Source organism: Mauremys reevesii, linkage group 4, assembly GCF_016161935.1.
Source record: "Mauremys reevesii isolate NIE-2019 linkage group 4, ASM1616193v1, whole genome shotgun sequence".
NCBI lineage: Eukaryota > Metazoa > Chordata > Testudines > Geoemydidae > Mauremys > Mauremys reevesii.
In genome coordinates this window covers 78,426,196-78,436,724 of record NC_052626.1, presented here as the reverse complement: position 1 = coordinate 78,436,724, position 10,529 = coordinate 78,426,196, and positions in this window count along the sequence as shown.

Genomic DNA, 10,529 nt, shown 5'->3' with positions numbered 1-10,529 from the left:
ACAGTCAAAGTAAAACAAAGCTGAAAACTGTCTACCACAAGGCAAGAGGTGCAGGAAATGCAACAAACTGGAGCCTTTTGTGATCCTTGTCTATACTAAAATGTTGAAAGGGGTAATCATCAGAAGCAGAGAACAAAATCAAGGATCATTGTTTTAGGGAACGATTACATGTCGTGGCTCATTATGATACGTGGTGCTATACATCAAAATTATGTTTGCTCATTGGAGACTGTCAAAAGAATTAACAACAGGTAATTGGACTGACTTTACAGCAATCAAATTTCAGCATTATCAACTTTAATCAAGTTTCAGGAATTATGAGTTCCAGCACAGAACCATATGATATCACCAGTTACCAGCACAGCCTCAGGGGGATAGTGGGTTTTTATTTGTACAGCACCGGCAAAGTGCTCAGTATTGCACAAAGCATAAAGGTAAAGTCCACCCTACTCCAAAGCACTCATCATTATAAAGATTGTTAAGTAGTTCCCCTCCTACAACAGCTTCTGTCCTCCTCCTTCTATAATAGGGGCTGTTCAAGAACAGGGCTAAAATACTTCATTGTATTGTAAGGCGAAGCAACGATTATTAACTAAAGCCTTTAATATAACAGATGGACCCAAAATGGAGCCTAACTCCAAACTCCCTGACCTGGAACTGCCCTTATGTTTCTGGGTATGGGTTGGATCCAAAAATGGAAAGGCCCTATGTTCTGGATCAGATTCTGACTCAAGAAGATAGATGTCTCACAATATCTGCTGAGCTTAATGGAAATTTCCACTAATTGGGGGTGAATGAAATGAAAGCTGGTAGCCAAGATGTCCAGTCCTTGACTAAACCTAATATTTATCCAGATCTGAACAATGCCTCTTTGGTCCAGCCTTAGTTAATACCCTTACTATAGGTAGGGGGCTTCCCCCACACTCCTACTTCATAAATAGCTTCTGTAGAATATTCCCCACTATATTCAAACACAGGTACCTTTCTTTATCCTCAGAACAAGCACAGAAAGGAGCAATACAAGATTTCCTCATACTAGTCATCCAATATATTTCAAGCCTTAACCAGGAGGAACTTCCTCAGAGTGTGAAAAGGCAACACAGTCCTCCATGCACCGTGCATTTCTTGCTCTCTTTGCCGAAATCACTAACAAGGTGATCTGTTGTGTTTCTTGTAGTAGTAGTGTTCTATGTAGTCACTAGCCTATTAGGGCCTTAACTGAGACCACTGATTCCACAAAGGCTATTTATCGACTGTCAGATATTAATGTCTTCTGTTTATAGACCATACTCAAACCAAGTATCAGAGGGGTAGCCATGTTAGTCTGGTTCTGTAGAAGCAGCAAAGAATCCTGTGGCACCTTATAGACTAAAACCAAGGGAGGAGAAACTGGTTCTGTAATTGGCAAGCCATTCACAGTCTTTGTTTAGTCCTGAGCTGATGGTGTTAAATTTGCAGATGAACTGGAGCTCAGCAGTTTCTCTTTGAAGTCTGGTCCTAAAGTTTTTTTGCTGTAGGATGGCCACCTTAAAATCTGCTATTGTGTGGCCAGGGAGGTTGAAGTGTTCCCCTACAGGTTTTTGTATACTGCCATTCCTAATGTCTGATTTGTGTCTCTAAGGAAAAGGATAAATGGACACAAATCCCTTGGTTTTCACACCTCAGCTGCTGGAACAGGGCCTCATCCTCCCTGATTGATCTAACCTCGTTATCTCTAGCTTGCTTCTTGCTTGCTTATATATACACCTGCCCCTGGAAATTTCCACTGCTTGCATCTGAAGAAGTGGGTATTCACCCACGAAAGCTCATGCTGCAAAACGTCTGTTAGTCTATAAGGTGCCACAGGATTCTTTGCTGCTTCATACTCAAACCAATAACTGAGCTATAAAAGGCAATGTCCCATTAACAACCATCCATTTTCCCTTCTAGAAGGAAGTTGAGCAGGTGAGCATTTAGGTTTTGGGTGGTGGAACAAGAAGCATGAATAAGAGGAAGGACAGTTTTAGAACTGTCTTCCAACAAAAACAGAAAGTTAAAGAAGAAAAATATTTCTCATTTTCTGCAGTTTAGGAGCTATTAAGGCATTAAGTTTTCCCTTACATGGGAATGTGCAACAGTGTTAGACATCTATATTTTTAATGTAATTGTCCTAATTCATGAAACATAAATGAGTGCACTGTATGGAGTAATGAGGATGCTGCTGGGAGTCCCTAGTCACAAACCTACATGCTGGCAGTGCACACTTGATTGTGTACCAAAAGGAATAAATGGTCACCTGATGGTGCTCCGCCTCAGCTTGACATCTGCATGTCATGTAACAGTCATTAGTGCATATGCATCCACAATAATACATTCTGACTGTGTCAAAGAAAAATTCTACAAAGATTGACAACACCATAAAGTCAGCTCATCAACATGACAAATTAATCATCCTAGGAGACTTTTACACCAGAGTCACAGTCATGAAGCTTGGCCTAAAGTAATCAGGTATGGGGAAAGAATTCAGATGGCACATTACTTCATTGCTTGTGGAAATATTGTATTTGTGGTAAAGGAGAAATGCCTTGAACAGAATCAAGACCTATACCTAGATTTTGTTGCTCTCACTAAGGCCTTTGACTCTGTAAATTGAGATGGCTGGTGGACAGTCCTCTGCAAGTTTGTTTGCCCTGATGAGTTTGTCAGTGTATACATTTTTTTTCATTCAGGAATGCAGGTAGGTATCCTTGACCAACACTGCTTTTTCAGATACCTTTGTTGTTGCCAGTGGAATAATACAAGGCTGTGCTCTTGCTCTGACATTATTTAGCATTGCATTTGCTGCTCTTCTAATAGATGCTTTCAGAGACATTGATTGTGACAATTATATGAAGAAGTATATGGATGGAGGTGTCTTGAATCTCCATTGCTTCAGTACAAAGACAAAAGTTAAGACAATTATTTGTGAATTACTGTCTGCTGATAATCATGCTTTGTGGCCCACAAACTCAGGGACATCCAGTAGCTCACTGACTTCTTTGAGCATTCAGCAAAATTTTTTGTCTTAATGACCAGCTTAAAGAAGACAAAAGTCATTATTCAGCCTTAACTGGGAAGTACTGTGACTATTCTAGTTCTGGCCATCAAATATGTAACACTCAAGGATGTTAACAAATTTTGCTACCTACGCAATGTTGTTTCATGAGATGCAATGATTGATGATGATATTATGAAGTGCACTGGTGCAGTCAGTGATGCCTTTGAAAAACTTCAGTATTGTCTCTGAAATGAACACGGTGAATAGACTGAAAACAAAAAAATTGATTTTTCCTGCACCAGGGTCATCACCACACTCCTTTACGGCTGTGATGCTTGGACCACTTATCAATGCCACGTAAAAAGCTTGGACCATTTCCACCTACAGAGAATAATGGGAATTAAATGCAAGATTTGGCTCCAAACACTGAGGTCCTTGAGTGCTGCAACATCAGAAGTATTGAAGCTGTTATAGTGAGAGTGCAGCTGAGATGGTGCGGTCATGTGGTCTGTATGTCTGAGAGCAGAATACTGAAGGCTGTCTTTTATAGAGAATTGCAGACTAGAACTCATTTTAAGGGCAGACCAAATAAGTATTACAAAGACACTCTCAAAGCCAGCCTCTAATCTTGCTATGTTGACTTCAACACCTAGGAACTCTTCACCCATGACAAGATCTAAGGGCAGCAGCTCTGCCTACCATGGACTGAACATTTTCATGGATTGTTGCAGTCAAGAAGCAATGTGCAAGGTGTAAAGCTACAAGAAGCACACATTCATCTGCAATTGTCACTACTTGTGTCACTGCAAATACAAAATTGGTCTTTGGTCTCATCTAAGGATGCAAAATAAGTGACTGTAGCTCATCTGTCTAACTCAGTGGGAGACTCCATCATCATCATCATCATCATGAGGTAATGTAACTTCACAGAATCATTAAGCATTCATGCTCCTTACAGGCTGCTTATTATTTTTATTATTTTAAATGTAAAGTGCAGGTAATCAAAGAGAAAAAGAATGATCATCAAACCAAAAAAAATTAAAATAAGCAAAATATTGAATTTGATTTTTTAAATAAATCATAGAAATATTTTTGGCTGATGTTTAATTTATAGCTCCAATGTTTTGTCTATTTAGGGTTCAGTAAACAATCTCCAAGTGCTTTCCTAACTCCTGATTACTAGCTAGTTAATTCCTTGTACAATGACAATCAATACTTTCCCCCCCATTATAAAATAATTTCTTTAGATGTATAGAATGAATATAAATTAGCCCCCTATTTTTCAGCTCCAAATTTAGGATGGGTGATTTAGCAGATCCCTTCAGAGAAGCACTTGAATCTTTACTTCTGGGACTAAAATTCCATTTGAGGTGGTCATTGTGTAATAGGAGATTGTTACAATCTTAGCTCATACCCGACCAGAGAACAATATCACAAAACCAGCCCAATGAACTGAGTGTCTGACAAACAACCTGACTTGAATTGAAATTAAGATCCAGTATCTAACTCCATGAAAATGGTGCCTGAAGATCAGGATTGAACTTAATGACTGAGTAGATACTAGATTAAATTAGAATAATAAAATAAGAGACTCAGTTTCCATCACTGCTGCTATGTTTTAGTCATATATAAGTGAACTCTTTTGTAGTTAATGCTTAGTTTAAAATACAGTAATATTCCCATTAATAAACATTTCCAATTAAGATATCTAACAAAACATCTGTAAAATTAATGTATTGGAAAGATTTGTTATTACTCTATTAGATTTCTCCCTGTGAAGTTATGGTCATTGAACAGGTGTCTGAAGTGGACATTGTTATTAATGAGAATATGGTATGACACACATTAAAATCAGCCTCTTAATGTCATAAATAATGAGTCAATTTTTGTAATTGTGAAGTGAGACTACTATATATGAACAATACAGGAAGGAAGTAGGGAAAAAGAGTTCCATTGAACTCCACCCAGTTCCACCCTGGCAGGCACTCAAGTCCCATCAAAGCTTCTACCAGAGATTGTTGCATCATTTTGTCAGATCTCTCTTTTTTAAACATATTTTTAGTGTACATATTTTTAGTGAAAGGTACTTGATTAACAACCCTAGGGACTGAATTCCTCTATTTATCCTGCACAGCATGGGCAAACACCAGACCTGTCACTGTCAATGTATCTCAGCCCAGCCTAGTATCTGAGTCTGAGGATGAAGTGGTCCATTCAGGTAAGTTTTTTCTCTAATACATAATCAAAGGGTTGTCCTCCAAATTTGCTTCGTTTTGATTAAAGTTAATTTTCTTATGTGAAACACTGCAAATGTGAGGAATAAGGAGGTAAATGTTATGGAGAGGAAGGATGGTTGTGTGGTTAAAGCTTAATTAGAGGTTGGCCTTAGCATCTGTCTTTTAATACATTTCAGTTTTTAAGTGAGTTACTTTAAATAAAAAAAAAAAGAAAGAGAAATAGTTGGCCAAATTCTCTTATGTGTTCAACTTTCTTTGTGCCAAATACAATTGAATCTCCCCAATTTGGGATTACCCAGGACTGGGGGAGTCCTCACGTATAGTCAAGTTAGTGTAGCCAGCCCCCATGCAGACCCCAGTATAGTGATCATGTTGGGGACAGAATCACAGTCTAGGCTATTCCCTGCTGATGGACAACCATTTAGGGGTGATGAAACACAGCCTGTTGTCATAGGTTAGAATTGCCACAAGGCTAGATGTCACTGTTAGTGAAGAACTAACCCCAGAATCAGGGAGTCAAAACTGATGCCTTTTTGCCCTTCCTCCCCTTCTCCTCTGTGCCCATCAAATACAGGGTGAAGATAAGAATTTGGCCTTGTGTATGGCATTTATTTCATAATCATAGAATCTAGACTTGAATGTCAGAAGGGACAATTATGATAAGCTAGTCTGGCCTCCTGCACAACACAGGCCACAGAATCTCACCCACTCACTCCTGTATCAAACCCCTAATCTATGTCTGAGCTATTGAAGTCCTCAAATTGTTGTTTAAAGAAGCAGAAAATCCTCCTGCAAGTGACTTTTGCCCCATGCTGCAGAGGAAGGCGAACCCCCCCCCCCCCCACCCTCCTGAGCCTCTCCCAATCTGCCCTGGAGGAAAATTCCTTCCCGACCCCAAATATGATGATCAGCTAAACCTTGAGCATGTGGGCAAGACTCACCAGCCGGACACCCAGGAAAGCATTCTCTGTAGTAACTTAGATCCCAAACCATCTAACATCCCATCACAAGCCATTGGTCATATTTACCACTAATAGTCAAAGATCAATTAATTGCCAAAATTAGGTTATCCGATCATACCATAGCTCCATAAACTTATCAAGCTTAGTCTTGAAGCCAGATATGTCTTTTGCCCCCACTTCTCCCCTTGGAAGGCTGTTCTAGAACTTCATTCTTCTGAAACCTTCATCTAATTTCAAGTCTAATTTCCTGATGGCTAATATATATCCATTTGTTTGTGTGTCCACATTGGTACTGAGTTTAAATAAGTCCTCTCCCTCCCTGGTATTTATTCCTCTGATATATTTATAGAGAGCAATCATATGTCCCCTCAGCCTTCTTTTGATTAGGCTAAAGAAGCCAAGCTCTCTGAATCTCCTTTCATAAGACAGGTTTTCCATTCCAGCCCTTTTATGTACCTGTGCCAGTTTGAATTTATCCTTTTTAAACATGGGAGACCAGAACTGCACACAGTATTCCAGATGAAGTCTCACCAGTGCCTTGTATAACGATACTAACACCTCCTTATCTCTACCGGAAATACCTCGCCTGATACATCCCAAGACCGCATTAGCTTTTTTCACAGCCATATCACATTGGCAGTTCATAGTCATACTGTGATCAACCAATACTCCGAGGTCCTTCTCCTCCTCTGTTACTTCCAATTGATGTGTCCCCAGCTTATAACAAAAATTATTGTTATTAATCCCTAAATGGATGGCCTTGCATTTTTCACTATTAAATTTCTAATATTACTATTACTCCAATGTGCAAGGTCATTCAGATCTTCCTGTATGATATCCCTGTCTTTCTCTGTGTTGGCAATACCTCCCAGCTTTGCGTCATCCACAAACTTTATTAGCACATTCCCACTTTTTGTGTCAAGGTCAGTAATAAAAAGATTAAATAAGATTGGTCCCAAAATCGATCCCTGAAAAACTCCACTAGTAACCCCCTCCAGCATGACAGTCCACCTTTTAGTACGACCCATTGTAGTTTCCCCTTTAACTAGTTCCTTATCCACCTTTCAATTTTCATATTGAGCCCCATCTTTTCCAATTTAGCTAATAATTCCTCATGTGCAACCATATAAAATGCCTTACTGAAATTGAGGTAAATTAGACCCACTGCATTTCCTTTGTCTAAACAATCTGTTACCTTCTCAAAGAAGATCAGGTTGTTTTGGCATGATCTACCTTTTTTAAAACCATGTTGTATTTTGTCCCAATTACCATTAACCTCAATGTCCTTAACTATTTTCTCCTTCAATTTTTTTTTCCCTCAAGACCTTGCATACTACAGATGTCAAACTAACAGGCCTGTAGTTACTCGGATCACTTTTTTTTCCTTTCTTAAAAATAGGAACTATGTTAGCAATTCTCCAGTCATACGGTACGACCCCTGACTTTACAGATTCATTAGAAATTCTTGCTAATGGGCTTGCAATTTCATGTGCCAGTTCCTTTAATATTCTTGGATGAAGATTATCTTGGTCCCCCAATTTAGTCCCATTAAGCTGTTTGAGTTTTGCTTCTGCCTTCAATGTGGTAATATCTACCTCCATATCCTCATTCCCATTTGTCATTTTACCATAATCCCTAAACTCCTCATTAGCCTCATTAAAGACTGAGGCAAAGTATTTGTTTAGATATTGGGCCAGGCCTAGATTATCCTTAACCTCCACTCCATCCTCATTGTTTAGTGGTCCCACTTCTTTCTTTGTTTTCTTATTTATGGGCTATAGAACCTTTTACTATTGGTTTTAATTCCCTTTGCAAGGTCCAACTCTACATGGCTTTTGGCCTCTCTCACTTTATCCCTACATGTTCTTACCTCAATAAGGTAGCTTTCCTTGCAGATCACTCCCATCTTCCACTCATTGCAGGCTTTCTGCTTTTTCTTAATCACCTCTCTGAGATGCTTGCTCATCCAGCTTGGTCTACAATTCCTGCCTATGAATGTTTTCCCCTTTCTTGGAATGCAGGCTTCTGATAGTTTCTGCAACTTTGACTTGAAATAATGTCAGGCCTTCTCCACCTTTAGATTCACAAATTCTTCAGTCCAATCCACTTCCCTAACTAATTTCCTTAATTTTTTGAAGTTAACACTTTTGAAATAAAAAAACCCTATTCACAGATCTATTTTTGTTTATTCTTCTATTTAGTTTAAATGGAATTAGCTCATGATCGCTTGAACCAAGGTTGTCCCCTACAACCATTTCTTCCATGAGGTTGTCACTACTCACCAAAACCAAATCTAAAATGGCATCCCCTCTTGTTGGTTCAGCAAGTTCTTGGTGAAGGAATCCATCAGCTATCGCATCCAGGAAAATCTGATCCCTATTATTATTACTAGCACTTATCCTCCAGCCTATATCTGGGAAGTTAAAGTCTGCTATGGTTACACAATTCCCATTAGTATCTACTTCATTAAAAACATTAAAGAGGTCTCTATCCATAATGGGATACACCAGTGAAAGGCAAGCCTGAAAAAGTTCTTATGTTCATTTTGCGTTGCATGCATAGCCCTAAATTTCTGTTTTTATAGCAATCTGCAAACTAGGACTAGAAACCTCATGACAATTCTTTCATGAGATTTCTGCTATATTTTACACCAAATTAGCAGTTATTTCGTTTTCATTTATAGACATTTGTATAGTTAACCTATTCCAGTATTTATGGCTATTATTTATTTTTCTCCGTAGATCTTACTGTCTTTCAATCTAGATGTGAGTATGCAGCACAATTACAGCTCTCCTGTTTTAATAAGTGATCTGGCTCCCTAGACAGATTTTCACAAACTCACCCTGAGCTCTGCAATTTTTAATAAATGAATAAGATTATCAGTGCTGCAAACGAGAGGGCAAGGGGGGATAAAAAGCTTTGTTGAAGAATACAGAACTTTCAAACTACCATGGAGGAGAGAGGGAGTTCAATGGGAGGAAGTGCTGCTCTTAGTTATGGAAGTCAATGACATTGAGCCAGTATAAGTGAGAGAGGAACTTGATTCTGGGGGTTATGATATAGATTGAATGATATGCAAAAAATGTTATGCTCCACAGTCCAATAAAATAGGCTAGCATTCACCATTTGAAAATTGCCTGTCAGCTATAATTGTATTCAAAGAATAGACCCAATATTTATTATTACCATTAGATGAAAGTGGAATAATTGCACAAATTTTATGTCAAAAGAATTTAGTTAGCGCAGCACAGCTTCTGGGAAAGAACTCAGGCCATGCAGAGTAGACTGATGGCTGTCAAGAATTTCTGAGGATCAGACAATTCTTTCAATATACTTCAAAGAAAGAAAGAAAAATAGGAGATTTAAAACAAAAATAACTACAGAGGAAAACTGATTCCTTTGCTCTTGTTTCCCAGGTATGGTGCAATGTCCCAGTATGGATCTCTTCAGTTATTTCCATGTGAGGAAAAGGCTAAGTAACCATTTAAGTTTAAATCTGAATACTGCAAAGCAAAATGTCACTGCTAATTTAACTATCCCCAGCTCTAAATCCCAGGACATCTTTCACAATTAAGAAAGCTGGACATAACAGTCCTCAAAAGACTGAATGAGATGGGTGGGTTTTTTTTTCTTCTTTTCTAAGCGGGTGGATGGAATAATGCCAGCACAAATATATTATACACAGAGATCAAATATGCTGCCAATTGGCTACAAAGGAAAACCAGTTTGCCAGCCTTCTGTAAAAACCTCTGCACTGTCGGGAGGCATAGTAGGAGTGGAGAATAAACATTACACATAGAATAAAAATGTTACATCTGTTGAAATTAACAACCTGATCCAAACTGTCAAAGCTGTCTATTAAAATTGCTCACACAATTCATACAGTTGCACACAGGCCCACCGATAGCAATTCCAGATCCCAAGGCCAGGGCAGTCTCTGGAGGGGGGAGGGGCAGGGCCTAGGGAAGAAGTGATGAATCCATCACTTCTGGGACTGCTCGTCACTTCTGGGACTGACCATGCTGGCCAATTGTGCTGGCCCGCGGGGCTCCCCAAAGTGCAGGGCCTGGAGCAGTCACACACACCTAGGAGCCCTGCGATCCACCTGGGTGATTTAAAAGGGCCCTCACCAGGCTACAGGCCCCAGCACGCCAAGCGCGTGCTTGGGGCGGCATGCTGCGGGGGGTGCTCTGCCGGTCGCTGGGAGGGCGGCAGGCAGGGTGCCTTCAGCGACAGTGCCTGCGGAGGGTCCGCTGGTCCCGCGGCTCTGGTGGACCTCCCACAGGCGTGCCTGCGGAGGGTCCGCTGGTCCCG